We start from the raw sequence: 16,052 nt of genomic DNA on the forward strand, positions 1-16,052 counted from the left end.
CGTTGTGAAAGGATCCCCATTCTGTGTCTGACTGCCGGCGGATGTAATGGACGCTGTAGAGAGAGTCCTATTTTCCAGAAAAGCCGATGGGACGAGGCAGCAATGTTCTAACTCTCTTTCAAAGCGTCTTGAAATACATTCAAAAAAGGAAGAGGTATGTGTACAGAACTTACGTACATACCAGACTGAAGCTCCCTCCACTTCATACTTCGGGTGTAAGACACACAGAGCAGCTCCCTCCACATCGCCCCATCATACAGTCCCGGTTTCAGACGCAGAGTGGATCTCCCTACACACCGTCCACCACACACTCCCGGGGTCAGTCACAGAGTAAATCTCCCACCACACCGTCCCTTCACACACTCCCGGGGTCAGACACAGAGTGAATCTCCCTCCACACCGTCCCATCATACAGTCCCGGTTTCAGACGCAGAGTGGATCTCCTTACACACCGTCCACCACACACTCCCGGGGTCAGTCACAGAGTAAATCTCCCTACACACCGTCCCATCACACAATCCCGGGATCAGTCACTTGCCGAAACTCCCTCCACACCGTTCAGTCACACACTCCCGGGGTCAGACACAGAGTGAATCTCCCTCCACACCGTCCCATCACACAATCCCGCGATCAGACACATGGCGAAACGCCCTTCGCACAGTCCCATCACACACTCAGACATAGAGTGAAGCTCCCTGTAAACCGTCCCATCACAAACTGCCTTGTGACAGACACATGGTGAAGCTCCCTTCCCAGAGTCTCATCACACACTCCCAATGTTAGACGCATATTGGTGCTCTCTGCACACCGTCCCAGCACACATTCCTGGTGTCAGTCACATGGCGAATCTCCATCCACACCGTCCCATCTGACAAGCCCGGTGTCAGACCACAGAGCCAATCTCCATCCACCGGGCTGAGACACAGAGGGATTCTCCCTCCACACAGTCCTGTCACGCTGTACGGCGTGGGACACATGGTTAAACTCTTACCGCACCGTCGAATCAGACAGTCCCGTGGTTAGACTCAGAGTGAAGTTCCCTCCACACCGTCCGATCACACAATCCCGTGGTCAGACCCAGAGTGAATCTCCCTCCACACCGTCCCATCACACACTCCCGGGGTCAGACACAGAGTGAATCTTCCTCCAAAGCGTCCCATTACACACTCCCGTGGTCACACAAACATTGTACATCTCTCCTTTCTGTCTTATCAAATATTCCCGGTGTCAGAAACACAGTGAATCGCCCTCCACGCCGTCCCATTATACACTATCGGTTTCAGACAGCGAGTTTAACTGCCTCCATTTGCCTCATGGGAAACAGTAAAAAAAAACCAGAGAGGACAGAGAACATTTTTAAGTGGGAATGTCAGATTATGAGGCTTTAAATCTAGAACGTGCGTGTGTGCCTTGTGATGATGTTTCTGCTGGGAAATGTCCTATGGACATTTGTTCGATGTTTAGGGTTCTTTTGCGGGATATTAGGGTTAAATTTGTTCCAGTGAGAAAGATAATGTATGGTAGGGTGAAGGCACGATGGTGGCAAGTGCGGTGGAGAATCTAGTCAGGTGGAAGTAGGCAGCATGCATGAGATTTAGGAAGCAGGGATCAGATGGCTCTATTGAGGAATATTGGGTAGCAGGAAAGGAGCTTAGGAAGGAACCGAGTAGAGCACGAAGGGGGCATAAGATGGAGTTGGCGAGAAGGGTAAAGCAAAACGCCACGGAATTCTTGAACAAAAAGATGAGAGGTGTGAAGATCGGTCCGATTGGAGACAAAGGTGGGAAGATGTGCCTGGAGGCTGTGGAATAGAGCGAGGTCATCAATAATTACTTGTCTACGGTATTCACTAATGTGAGGGAACTTTTTCCGCTAAGGACAATATGAGTGAGGTTGATGTTCTGGAGCACGTTGACATTAAGGGAGAGTAGGCGCTGGTGTTGTTAAAATAATTTAGGGTGGATAATTCCCCGGGGCCTGAAGGAACAGTCCCCAAGCTGCTCCATGAGACGATGGAAAACATTCGTGAGCCTCTGGCTACGATCTTTCTGTCCTCGTTGTCCACGGGAATGGTACCGCAAGATTGCAGGGAGGCGCATATTGTCCCCTTCTTCAAATAGGTTAGTAGGGATAGTCCGGGTAATTAAAGACCAGTGACCTTACGTCTGTGGTGGGAAAGCTGTTGGAGAAGATTCTTACAGATAGGATCTATGGGCATTTAGAGAATCATGCTCTGATCAGGGACAGTTAGCATTGCTTTGCTAAGGGCAGGTCGTGTCTAAGAATAGACAATAGACAATAGGTGCGGAAGTAGACCATTCGACCCTTCGAGCCTGCACCGCCATTTTGAGATCATGGCTGATCATCTACTATCAATACCCGGTTCCTGCCTTGTCCCCATAACCCATGATTCCCCTATCCATAAGATACCTCTCTAGCTCCTTCTTGAAAGCATACAGAGAATTGGCCTCCACTGCCTTTCGAGGCAATGCATTCAAGACCCCCACAACTCTCTGGGAGAAGAAGTTTTTCCTTAACTCTGACCTAAATGACCGACCCCTTATCCATGCCCTCTGCTACTGGATTCTCCCAGCATCTGGAAGATATTTCCTGCCTCTATCTTGCCCAATCCCTTAATAATCTTATATGTTGCAATCAGATACCCTCTCCATCTCCTTAATACCAGCGTGCACAAGCCCAGTCTCTCAAAGCTCTCTGCATAAGACAGTTCTGTCATCCCAGGAATTAACGTTGTAAATCTACGCTGCACTTCCTCTACAGCCAGGATGTCCTTACTTAACGCTGGAGACCAAAATTGTACACAATACTCCAGGTGTGGACTCACCAGGGCCCTGTACAAATGCAAGAGGAATTCCTTGCTCTTGTACTCAATTCCCTTTGTAATAAAGGCCAAAATTCCATTAGCCTTCTTCACTGCCTGCTGCACTTACTCATTCACCTTCAGTGACTGATGAACAAGGACTCCGAGATCTGTTTGTAATACTCCCTTACCTAACTTTACACCGTTCAAAGAAGGCTGATAGAGTTCTTTAAGGAAGTGACCAGGCATTTCGATAAGGGCAGTGCAGTGGATGCAAAATGTACATGAATATTTGTAAGGCATTTTACAAGGTTCTACACGATAGGCTTATTCAGAATGTCAGAAGGCATGCGGTCAAGGGAGGTTTGTCAAGGTAGATTCTGAATTGGCTTGGCTGCAGAAAGCAGTGTGTTGAGGAGCATGTGTACATTCGGATTGGAAGGCTGTGACGAGTGGTGTCCCGCAGGGATCGGTTCTGGGACCTCTACATTGCGTGATTTTATTAACGACATAATGTTGGGGTAGAAGGGCTGGTTGGCAAATTTGCAGATGACAAAAAGGTTGGTGGTGTTGCGGCCAGTGTAGAAAAATCTCGAAGATTGCAGAGAGCCATTGATAGGATGCTGAACTGGGCTGAGAAGTGGCAAATAGAATTCAACCCGGAGAAGAGTGGGGTAGTACACTTTGGAAGAACATACTCCAATGCAGAGTAGGAAGTAAATGGCAGGATACATGGAAGTGTGGAGGACCAGAGGGATCTCGGTGATCTGTCCACAGATCCCTGAAAGATGCCACACGGGTAGATAGTGTAGTTAAGGCAGCCAATGAAGTGTTAGTTTTCATAAGCCGAGGGTCACAGTTTAAGAGTCGCGGCTTATTGATGCAGCTCTGTGAAACACAGGTTAGCCCACACTTGGAGTACTGTGTCCAGTTCTGCTGGCCTCACTATAGGAAGGATGTTGAATCAGTGCAAAGGGTGCAGAGGAGATTTACCAGGATGCTGCCTGGTTTAGAGAGTATGCTTTATGAGCAGAGATTAAGGGAGCTAGGTCTTTACTCTTTGGACTGAAGTAGGATGAGAGGAGACATGTTAGAGGTGTACAATATATTAATAGGAAAAGATAGAGTGGACAGCCAGCGCCTCTTCCCCAGGACACCACTGCTCAAAACAGGAGGCCATGGCTTTATGGTCAGTGGAGCAAAGTTCAAGGGGATATTAGAGGAAGGCCTTTTACTCAGAGAGTGGTGGGTGCGTGGAATGCACTGCCTGAGTCAGTGGTGGACAACTAGACAGTTTTATGGGGTATTTAATGTGGGGTTTTATATGGGAGCAGGGTATAAGGGTCGGCACAACATTGTAGGCCGAAGGGCCAGTACTGTGCTGTATCGTTTCCTGTTATATGTTCTATACCCGTTCAATCACACACTCCTGGGGTCAGTCACATGGTCAACTCCTTGCACAGCGTTGGAGTTACTGCTGCTCTTTTCCACCGGATATCGATTTCTCGCCTCTGAGCTTCTCTACGTCTCTGTGTGTACAGGCCGGTCGTGTTGTTTCACACCCTTTCCTGCCAGTGACTGGAAACTCACCACCTGTCCACAGCACTTTTTCCACTCCCCCACTCTCCTCTGTTCTATCTCTGGACTCACATACACTTATTATCTCTAAGACAGACACACTGTTGGAGACGACAGGAACACTGAAAATCTGGTGATCGGTGAGAGGGAGAGAGGGAGTGAAGAGGGAGTTTCACTCTGTGTCTGACACCGGGACTGTGAAATTGGACGATGTGGAAGCAACTTTACTCTGTTTTCTATCGCAGTCAGTATGTGCTGGGACTGTGTTTTGGGATCTTGACTCTGTGTCTGATCCCGGGAAGGTGTTTTGGGAGAGTGTGTTAGGAACTTCTCTGTATGTCTGACAACAGGATAATTTGATGGAGAGTGCATAAGGAGCTTCACTCTTTCTCTACTCGCCGGACCCGGACGGTTAGGAGGGATCTTCACTTTACACCTGTCGCCTAGAAAGTGTGATGGGCATATGTAAGACGATGCCCATTCTGTGTCTGTCTACCCGCCGATCTAATTGACGCTGAGGAGACAGCTTCACTGTTTATTGTTCCTATTTTTCAGAGCAGACGATGGGGCGAAGGAGCTTTGTTCTGACTCTGCTGTGTCAGAGTGGTTTCACGTCATTTTCTCCCAGTGACTGCAAACTCACCACCTTCCCACAGCTCTCTTTCCACACCCCCTCCCTCCTTTGTTCTATCGCTAGGCTCACATACACTTATTATCTCTGAGACACATACACTGTTGGAGACGACAGGAACGCTGAAAAACTGGTGATTGGTGGGAGGGAGAGAGGAAGTGAAGAGAGAGATTCACTCTGTGGCTGACCCCGGGAGTGCGTGGTGGGACGGTGTGGATGGGAGATTCAATCTGTATCTGACCCCGGGAGTGTGTGATGGGACGGTGTGGAGGGAGATTCACTCTGTGTCTGACCCCGGGAATGTGTTTTGGGAGACTGTGTTGGAAACTTCTGTCTGTCTGCCAACAGGACTATTTGATGAAAGAGTGGAGAGGGAACTACACTTTCTCTCTAAACCGCCGATTCTGTGTGACTTTGCAACTGAAGCCGTGAAAGTGTGATGGGCCGGTAGGAACGATTCCCTTTTCTCTGTCTGCCTACCGGCGAATGTAAGGAACGGTGTGCGGGGAGATTCACTGTTCATTGGTGCTATTTTCCAGAGCAGACGATTGGGGGCAGCAGCATTGTTTTAACTCTGTTTGACAGCGTTTTGAATTAAATTCAAAAGTGGAAAAGATATGTGTGATAAATACAAACCAGAATGATGCCCCCTCTATACTCTCCAATTACACATTCCCGGGGTCATACACAGGGTGTAACTCCCTCCATACTGTCCGATCACACTCTCCCGGTGTCAGGCACATGGTGGATCCCCCTCCCCACCGCCCAATCACAAAGTCCTGGGGTCAGACATATGGTGAATCACTTTCCACACAGCCCCATTACACACTCCCGGGACTCGACAGAGAACATAGTCCCCGCACATTTTCAAAATACACTCTCCTGGGGTGAGACACAGAGCGAATCTCCCTCTACGCCGTTACATCACACACTCTCATGTTCAGATAGAATTTAACTCCCTCCATTTGCCTCACTGAAAAGGATAGAATCAGAGGGTGGTACCGGAAGACTGGAGGGAGGAGAATGCTGTCCTCTTCTTCAAAAGGTTAGTAGGAATTGTCTGGATAATTATAAATCAGTGAGTCTGACGTCTGTGGTGGGAAAGTTGTTGGAAAGGATTCTTAGGGAAAGAGTCTATGGGCATTTAGAGAAACATGCTCTGATCAGGGACAGTCAGCATGGCTTTGGGAAAGGCAGGTCGTGTCTAACCATCCTGATAGAGTTATTTGAGGAGGTGACCAGGCATATAGATGAGGGTAGTGCAGTGGATCTATTTCTACACGTATTTTAGTAAGGAATTTGACACGGTTCCAATACGTAGGCATATTCAGAGAGTCAGAAGGCATGGGAACCAGGGATGTTTGGCCAGGTGGATTCAGAATTGGGTTGCCTGAAGAAGGCAGAGGGTCGGGGGGAGGGAGTACATTCAGATTGGGCTGTGACTAGTGTTGTCCAACAAGGATCGGTTCTGGAACCCCTACTTTTCGTGGGGGTAGAAGGATTGGTTGTCAAGTTTGCAGATGACGCAAAGGTTGGTGATGTTGTAGATAGTGCAGAGGATTGTCGAAGATTGCAGAGAGACATTGATAGGATGCAGAAGTGGGTTGAGAAGTGGCAGATGGAGTTCAACCCGGAGAAGTGTGAGGTGGTACACTTTGGATGGACAAACTCCAAGGCAGAGTAGAAAGTAAATGACAGGATACTTGGTAGTGTGGAAGAGCAGAGGGATCTGGGAGTACATGTCCACAGATCACTGAAAGTCGCCTAATAGTTTGGTCTCGGCTTATTGATGCAGCTCTGTAAAACACAGGTTAGCCGAGCTGGGGCTTTACTATCTGGAGAGAAGGAGGATGAGAGGAGACATGAGAGAGATGTACAAGATAATAAGAGGAATAGACGGAGTGTACATCCAGCGCCTCTTCCCCAGGACACCACTGCACAATACAAGAGGAAATGGCTTTAATGTAAGGGGGGCAGAGTTCAAAGGAGAGATTAGCGGAATGGCTGTTACTTAGGGAGTGGTTGGTGCGTGGAATGCACTGCCTGATTCTGTGTTTGAGGCACATACACTAGTGAAAATTAAGAGACTACTACACAGGCATATGAGGGAATTTACGTTGAGGCTTTATATGGGTCGGCAAAACATTGTGGGCCGAAGGGCCAGAAATGTGCTGCATCGTTTTCTGTTCTATGTTCTGTACCGTCCCATCACACACTCCCGGGGTCAGACACGTGGTCAACTCCTTGCACAACGTTGGTGTTACTGCTGCACATTTCCACCGGATATCGATTTCTCGCTTCTGAGCTTCTCTACGTCTCTCTGTGAACAGGCCGGTCGTGTGATTTCACACCATTTCCACCCAGTGACTGGAAACTCACCACCCCTCCACAGCCATCTTTCCACTCCCCCACCCTCCTCTGTTCCACTTCTGGTCTCTCAGACACACTTATTATCTCTGAGACAGACTCTCTGTTGGAGACTACAGGAACGCTGAAAAACTGGGAGTGAAGAGGGAGATTCGATCTGTTTCTGAATCCGTTAATGTGTTATAGGACTGTGAGGCGGCATATTAGCTCTGTTTGTGACCCTGGGACTGTGCAATGGGACGGTATGGAAGGAGCTGCACTTATGTCTGATCCCGGGAGTGTTTGTTCGGCCGATGCCGAGGCGCTCGCTCTCTCTCTCTCTCTCTCTCTCTCTCTCTCTCTCTCTCTCTCTCTCTCTCTCTCTCTCTCTCTCTCTCTCTCACACACACACACACACACATACGCACACACAGACACACACACACAGTCACTCACACACACACATCCAGACACACACAGACACCCACACACCCACACACCCACACACTCACACACACACACACAACCGCTACAGCACATCGCCTCCCGCACTATCACCCCTTTATCCAATGCCCTTACCCCCATTTCCTTTCACTTCCCCCTTCGCTTTCAGTGAAGGATGTGAGATAGAAAGGCAGAGGAGACAGAGGGAGTGGAGGAAAAAGCAGAGAGCTGGAGAGAGGGGCGAAATTGAATCTCTCCAACAATCCTCCCTTTCTATTTCTACCCCTCTCTCTACATTCCCTGCCAGTTTTTGCCCTCCCCTTCTTTCAGTGATACCCTTTTCTAACCCCTGTAATTCACGATTCTATTTTCCGCCAAACCATAACCTTCCCCTCGCTCTCCCTCCCTCTGTTTCTCTCCACTTGCACTACTCTTCTCCCCGCGCCACTCTAATCGCTACAGACTACCCCCTCTCACACCCTCAATCTCCCTCGTCCCCAGCGCTTCCTCTCTCTGCTGTCGGCTCCTCTCCTCTTCGGCTGCTCATCCGGTGTTTGCTGGTCTCGTTCTGATCCACTTGTCAACACAAGCTTCCTCTGACAACGTTTGCTTCCCCTCGCTGAGCTCAGAGACGCAGAGAGCCATCGGCAGGATGGCCAAGAGCGAGACCTACATGAAAAAGCAGCTCGTAAAACCGGACTCACTGTCTCCATCGGGAGGTGAGTGGGGCAGAGATGGAGTGAGGGGGTTTCAGTCTCTTTCTAACCCGGGGAGTTTGTAATGGCGGGAGTAGAGGGAGCTTCACTCTGTGTCTGACTCCGGTAGTGTGTGATGGGACGGAGTGGAGGGAGCGTCACTCCTTTTCTGATCACGGGACTGTATAATATAAACCATATAACAACCATATAACAATTACAGCACGGAAGCAGGCCGTCTCGGCCCTTCCAGTCCGTGCCGAACGCTTACTCTCACCTAGTCCCACTGGCCCGCACGCAGCACATAAACCTCCATTTCTTTCATATCCATATGCCTGTCCAATTTCACTTTAATTGACAATACCGTACCTGCCTCTAACACTTCTACTGGAAGCTCGTTCCATACAGCTACCACTGTCTGAGTAAATAAAATCCGCCTCCTATTATTCTTAAACTTTTGCCCCCTAACTCTCAAATCATGTACTCTTGTTCGAATCTCCACTACTCTCAATGGAAAAAGCCTATCCACGTCAACTCGATCTATCCCCCACATAATTTTATATACCTCTGTCAAGTCCCCCCCCCCCCCCTCAAACTTGTACGCTCCAAAGCGCAATCTGTCCCCCATTATGGTACAGAGTGAAGGAAGATTTAACTCTGTGTCTGACCCCGGGAGTGTGTGATGTGACGGTGTGGAGGGAGCTTCACTCTGTGTCTGACCCCGGGTGTGTGTGATGGGACGGTGAGGAGGGAGGTTCACTCTGTGTCTGACCCCGGATGTGTTTGATGGGACGGTTTAGAGGGAGCCTCACGCTGTTTCTGACTCTCGCTGTTCTGTCCCCAGCTAAACCTGATGTATCGTATGTGGAACTTCATTTCAAATCCCTCTCTGTTCCCCGGGTCCGGACGAATGGAGGTCAGTTTCACTTTACTGGTTTGACTCTGATTAGCTGATGTGAATCTTCCTGTCGAGAAATCTCATCCCAAGCGCAGTTAACCCTGATTGTTCCCTGTTAGACAATAGGTCAGGAGCAATGCGTGCGAGACTGGATGAGAGACGGGCTCTATGGGTGGGTGTCTGAGGAGGGAGAGCGCTCTGGGAAGGGTCGGGGTGGAGGCAGAGCAACAGGCGGGTTGTATAGAGGGAGGGCTGAGAAAAGGAATGAGAGACGGGCTCTATGGGAGGGTCGGTGAGGAGGGAGAGCGCTCTGGGAAGGGTCGGGGTGGAGGCAGAGCAACAGCGGGGTTGTATAGAGGGAGGGCTGAGAAAAGGAATGAGAGACGGGCTCTATGGGAGGGTCGGTGAGGAAGGAGCGCTGTGGGAAGGGTCGGGGTGGAGGCAGAGCTACAGGCGGGGTTGTACAGAGGGAGGGCTGTGGAAAGGAATGAGAGACGGGCTCTATGGGAGGGTCAGTGAGGAATGAGCGCTGTGGGAAGGGTCGGGGTGGAGGCAGAGCCACAGGCGGGGTGGTACAGAGGGAAGGCTGTGGAAAGGAATGAGAGACGGGCTCTATGGGAGGGTCGGTGAGGAAGGAGCGCTCTGGGAAGGGTCGGGGCGGAGGCAGAGCCACAGGCGGGGTGGTACAGTGGGAAGGCTGTGGAATGGAATGAGAGACGGGCTCTATGGGAGGGTCGGTGAGGAAGGAGCGCTCTGGGAAGGGTCGGGGCGGAGGCAGAGCTACAGGCGGGGTGGTACAGTGGGAAGGCTGTGGAATGGAATGAGAGACGGGCTCTATGGGAGGGTCGGTGAGGAAGGAGCGCTCTGGGAAGGGTCGGGGCGGAGGCAGAGCCACAGGCGGGGTGGTACAGAGGGAGGGCTGTGGAAAGGAATGAGAGACGGGATCTATGGGAGGGTCGGTAAGGAAGGAGCGCTCTGGGAAGGGTCGGGGCGGAGGCAGAGCCACAGGCGGGGTGGTACAGTGGGAAGGCTGTGGAATGGAATGAGAGACGGGCTCTATGGGAGGGTCGGTGAGGAAGGAGCGCTCTGGGAAGGGTCGGGGCGGAGGCAGAGCCACAGGCGGGGTGGTACAGAGGGAGGGCTGTGGAAAGGAATGAGGAGTTTCTCTGGGTGGGGTCGGCGCAGAAAATCCCATGAATTTTTTTGTGTGGTGGGCGTACCGTGAGAGGGGTTTAAACTGGGGGCACTGAGGGGAGATGTGTGATGGGGCGGGTGCGGGAGCAGGGAGTGCTGTGGCATGGCCGGTGAGCAGGAGACACCTTGGGAAGAGTGGCGAGGAGGGAGGACAGTGGCAAGGGTCAGTGAGAAACGATAACTTTATAAAATGTGTATAACACTGACCCCGTTCTAAACCAACTCTCTCAACACTCTTTCTCCTCTCTCTCCCCTGCCTCCCTCTTTCTTCCCCTATCTCTCACACACTGATCCTCTCCCATCCTCTTTTCTTCCTCCACTATTTCCTTTCCCTACCGCACACTCTCACGCTTTCCCCCCTTTCCCAACACTTCTCTCTGTCTTTTGCACATCTCTGCCCTTCTACGACTCCTGCTCTCTCCGTTGACTTTCCCCTCTATCTACTTACCTTTCCCCATTCTCCCCTTTCCCACACTCTCTGCTCCCTCTCTTTCACATTCCCCCGATTACCCCTCTCTCCCTCTCGCTTACTCCTCTCTCTCCTCTGCTGTCTCTTCTCTCTTTCCCTCATTCTCTACCGCTGTCTCATTCTCTCCCTGACCGGCCTGTCGGACTTTCTCTCCCAGATGGTCCGATCTCCACCTACTCAGAGATGAACTTTCGAAGAGACGATCCCCTCATCGATGAGGAAGAGGGTGCTCACATCACCTCGGGACCCGGAGGGATGCCAACTACTATACAAACAGGTCAGTGTTCACAATAGTGACGCCATTCTGGAAGCGTCAGGTGTCATTTGCCCAAGTGTTTCAAATTTTAATTCATCTGCCTCGACCACTTCTCTGCGAGCTCGTTCCACCTCCTGTCTGTGATGTGTATAAATCATCTGGTTGAAACTGTAGATGGGTGTTTTTGTGAGTTGCACATGATGTGAAGATGGGTACTCTTGTGGATCATGTTGAAAACTGCCAAATTGAAAAGTTCAATCAGTCACAGATCCGGCTGGAGAATGTAAGAGTTTAGCCCGTCATGTATCCGATTTGTGGAAAAAGAACAGAAAATGGGCAGACAATAATACAACTGTGAAAAAACAATAAACTCTGAATCCAGACGGCCGATTCCCCGTGGATCCCCTGTATCATAATCACCTGGATAAGCCTCCCCTGAGGGACCCAGTCAAGCTCCCAAATGAAGTTGACGGAGACAAGACCCACGACTCCAACTTCATCAATCGCATAGGAGAGAGTAAAACACCTCAGGAATCAGTCAGACACTTCTCAGCCTTTGCCGAGTCAAGGAATTTGGACTCTCAGCGATTACGGCTGAAAGTAACTGAGGATGTCAGTGACTTGGATTAAATCTCATGGCCCTGATGGAATGCAGCCTCGGGTTCTGAAGGAAGTAGGCGGAGAGATTGCCGAGGCTTCAACAATGATCTTTCAGGAATCGATAGGGTATTTGGATTTTCAGAAGGCCTTTGACAATATACCGCACACGAGGCTGCTTAGGAAGATGAGAGCCCGTAAAATTACAGGGAAGTTTCTAGCACGGGGGGAGCATTGGTTGATTGGTAGAAAAGAGAGAGTGGGAATGAAGGGATCCTATTTTGGCTGCCTGCCGGTTACAAGTGGAGTTCCACAGGGGTCGGTGTTGGGACCGCTGATTTCGACAATGTCTTTCAAAGACTTGTGCAGAATTTGCAAAGATAGGTGGAGGAGTGGGAAGTGTTGAGGAAACAGAGGGCTTTGGGCTTCTCATACATACTGACATTGGAAAGGGTTCAGAGAAGATTCAGGAAAATACCTCCAGGAATGAGAGGGTCGCTGTATGAGGAACATCCGGCAGCTCTAGAGCTATATTCCTTGGAGTTTAGGGGAATGAGGGGGCCTCTCATAGAAACTTACCGAATCTTCAAAGCCTGGAGAGATTAGATATGGAAATGTTATTTCCAATGGTAAGCGATTCTAGGGCAAGTGGCCACGACTTTCCGATTGAACGACGTCCTTTTAGAACTGAGATGCGGAGAAATTACTTTATTCAGAGGTTGTTAAATCGGTGAAATTTTGTGACACGAGCGGCTGTGAAAGCCAAATTATTTGGTGCATTTAACGCTGAGAGAGATAGGCTCTTGATTAGCCCGGGCATTAAAGAGTATCGGCAGTAGGCACGGGAGTGGGGATGACTGGAAGAATTACATTTGCCCATGATTGAATGGCGGGGCAGACTCGATGGCCCAAATGTCCTCCTTCTGCTATTGTATCTTATAGTCTCATGGTCTTGTGGTGTCTCCACAGCTGCTCATGGACAACAATCGAAAGTGAAGATCGGCAATAGACCGTACCGTCTGATCTGTCTACTCTGCCTAGTTACGTCCGCCCTCATCGTGACAGTGGCTGGTCTCTTGATCCACAGTGAGTGGAACGGTGTCCCGGTGGAGTCAGACCATAAGTAAAGGGAGAGGAATGAATTGTTATTGTAAAACACCACAGTGACACCGACACGCCCCTTACCGTAACACCGATTAAAAACCCATCACCACAACACTGACACACCCCAAACCGAGATAAAGACACGGCCTATACCGGAACACAATCAAGACTCGTCCTGACACCGACGCGCCATTCACTCTACCATGAACAGCACTGTCACGGTCACGACCTTCAACGAGACACAAGAACACTCCTGACCGCGACACTGACGCGAACATCGCCGTGACACACACATGACAGTCACTCTGACCGCAACGCACCCCTTACTGTAATATAAATATGCCTCTGACGATATTACGGATAAACTGCTCAAGGCGACACCGAAACACACCTCCCAGTGACAGCGACACGCCCTTCACCGTGACACTGAGCGACCGTACACCGTGACACCTTCACGCTCCTCAACGTGATCCGCCCCGCACCGCATCGTAACAAAGACTCAGAAGTCACTGTAATACCCCTTACCGAGACAGTATCACCCCTCAACATAACACCGATGTACCACTCATTGAGGCACTTACCCTCACCTCACCCTGACACAGGCAAACCCATGAACTGATACCGACAGCTGAATCCACAATGATACCGAAATAATACTCTCCGTGAAACCGTCGGACAGCTCAGTGTGACACTCTCACACACACCGTGGCCATGACATGTCACTCACCGTGAAACAGATATACCCCGCTCTGTGAGACCAGCACACCCCACACCATGACACAGATACTCCACCAACAGTGATCCCACCAACCCCCCACCATGACATTTCCCCCGCCTTGATATCGAGATACACTTCATTGCGATCCGGCACACCTCCCGCCGGGGCACAGAAACCCCTATCATAGTGAGACCGAAACGTCCCTCACAGAAACCGGACATGCCCCGCACGATACTGCCGCAGACCCCCATTGTAACAACAACAGAACCGTCACCGGGACACTGATAATTCCTCAGCGTGACACATCTCAACGTGGCGCCGACGCCTCTCACTGTGCCACAAGAACATCCTTCACTGTTCCACCCTTCAGCGTGACACCAATATAACACTCTCTGTGACCCGTTCGGTAGCGTGACGCTGACTCACTTGTCACTGCAAACGCTAATCATCCTTCAATATGTTTCTCAGTATCACAGATACGTTAGCCGAAGGTCAGGTCCGACCGAAAATTACCATGAGTTAAACTCATCCCTTCAATCCAAGCTTTCCTCGCTCAACTCTAATTTGTCTTTTCTTAAAGGAATGCACAGCGATCTCCGTCACCAGTTCACTGAGATGGAAACGAAGTACAGATCTGTCAACGAAACCAAGGCTCAAATCTGTCAATTTTTGACCAGCAGAAAAAGTGAGGCATCATCCCCCTCCTTCACCCCCTCCTCATCACAGGGCAGGCATGAAGAGAGGAAGCGGCACTTTGTGCGTGGAATCTGGAGCGTGTAAAGAGATAGTATGGAGGATGATTCACTCTGTGTCTGACCACAGGAGTGTGTGATGGGACGGTGTGGAGGGAGATTCACTCTGTGTCTGACCCCGGGAGTGTGTGATGGGGAGGTGTGGAGTGAGATTCACTCTGTGTCTGATCCCTGGAGTGTGTGATGGGACGATGTGGAGAGATATTCACTCTGTCTCTGAACCCAGGAGTGTGTGTTGGGACGGTGTGATGGGAGATTCACTCTGTGTCTGACCCAGGAGTAAGTGACGCGACGATGTGGAGGGATATTCACTCTGTGTCTGACCCCGGGAGTGTGTGATGGGACGGTGTGTATGGAGATTCACTCTGTTTCTGACCCCGGGAGTGTGTGATGGAACTGTGTGGTGGGAGATTCACTCTGTGTCTGACCCCGGGAGTGTGTGATGGGACGGTGTGGAGGGAGATTCACTCTGTGTCTGACCACGGGAGTGTGTGATCGGACGGTGTGGAGGGAGATTCACTCTGTGTCCGACCCAGGGAGTGTGTGATGGGACGGTGTGGATGGAGATTCACTCTGTGTCTGACCGCGGGAGTGTGTGATGGGGAGGTGTGGAGTGAGATTCACTCTGTGTCTGACCCCTGGAGTGTGTGATGGGACGATGTGGAGAGATATTCACTCTGTCTCTGAACCCAGGAGTGTGTGTTGGGACGGTGTGATGGGAGATGCACTCTGTGTCTGACCCAGGAGTAAGTGACGCGACGATGTGGAGGGATATTCACTCCTGTGTCTGACCCCGGGAGTGTGTGATGGGACGGTGTGTATGGAGATTCACTCTGTTTCTGACCCCGGGAGTGTGTGATGGAACTGTGTGGTGGGAGATTCACTCTGTGTCTGACCCCGGGAGTGTGTGATGGGACGGTGTGGAGGGAGATTCACTCTGTGTATGACCCCGGAAGTGTGTGATGGGACGGTGTGGAGGGAGCTTCACTCTGTGTCTGACCCCTTGAGTGTGTGATGGGACGGTGTGGAGGGAGATTCACTCTCTGTCTGACCCCTTGAGTGTGTGATGGGACGGTGTGGAGGGAGATTTACTCTGTGTCTGACCCCGGGAGTGTGTGATGAGACGGTGTGGAGGGAGTAACACCCAGAATCTGACTCCGGAAGTGTGACAGGTCGTTGTGCAAGAAGCCTCACTCCACATCTGACCGCTGGAATGAGTGATGAGGACATGGAGTTAGTGAATGGTGTCATGGGAAACGGAGAAAGAGCTTCACTCCACGTCTTTCTCCGGGTGTCAGTAATCGGTTGCTACTGAAAGAGCTACACTGTGTCTGATTCCTGGAGTATGCGAATGGACACTGTGACAGCTGCTGAACCCTGTGTCGCACTCCGGGAATGTGTGAAGGCACGTTGTGGAGGGAGCTTCACTCTGTGTCTGGCTGCAAGATCGTGTGATTTGACAGTAACCAGCGTGCGGTCTAAACGTGTGTGTGTGTGTGTGTGTGTGTGTGTGTGTGTGTGTGTGTGTGTGTGTGTGTGTGTGTGTGTG

This window comes from Hemitrygon akajei, unplaced genomic scaffold (assembly GCF_048418815.1).
Source record: "Hemitrygon akajei unplaced genomic scaffold, sHemAka1.3 Scf000155, whole genome shotgun sequence".
Lineage (NCBI taxonomy): Eukaryota > Metazoa > Chordata > Chondrichthyes > Myliobatiformes > Dasyatidae > Hemitrygon > Hemitrygon akajei.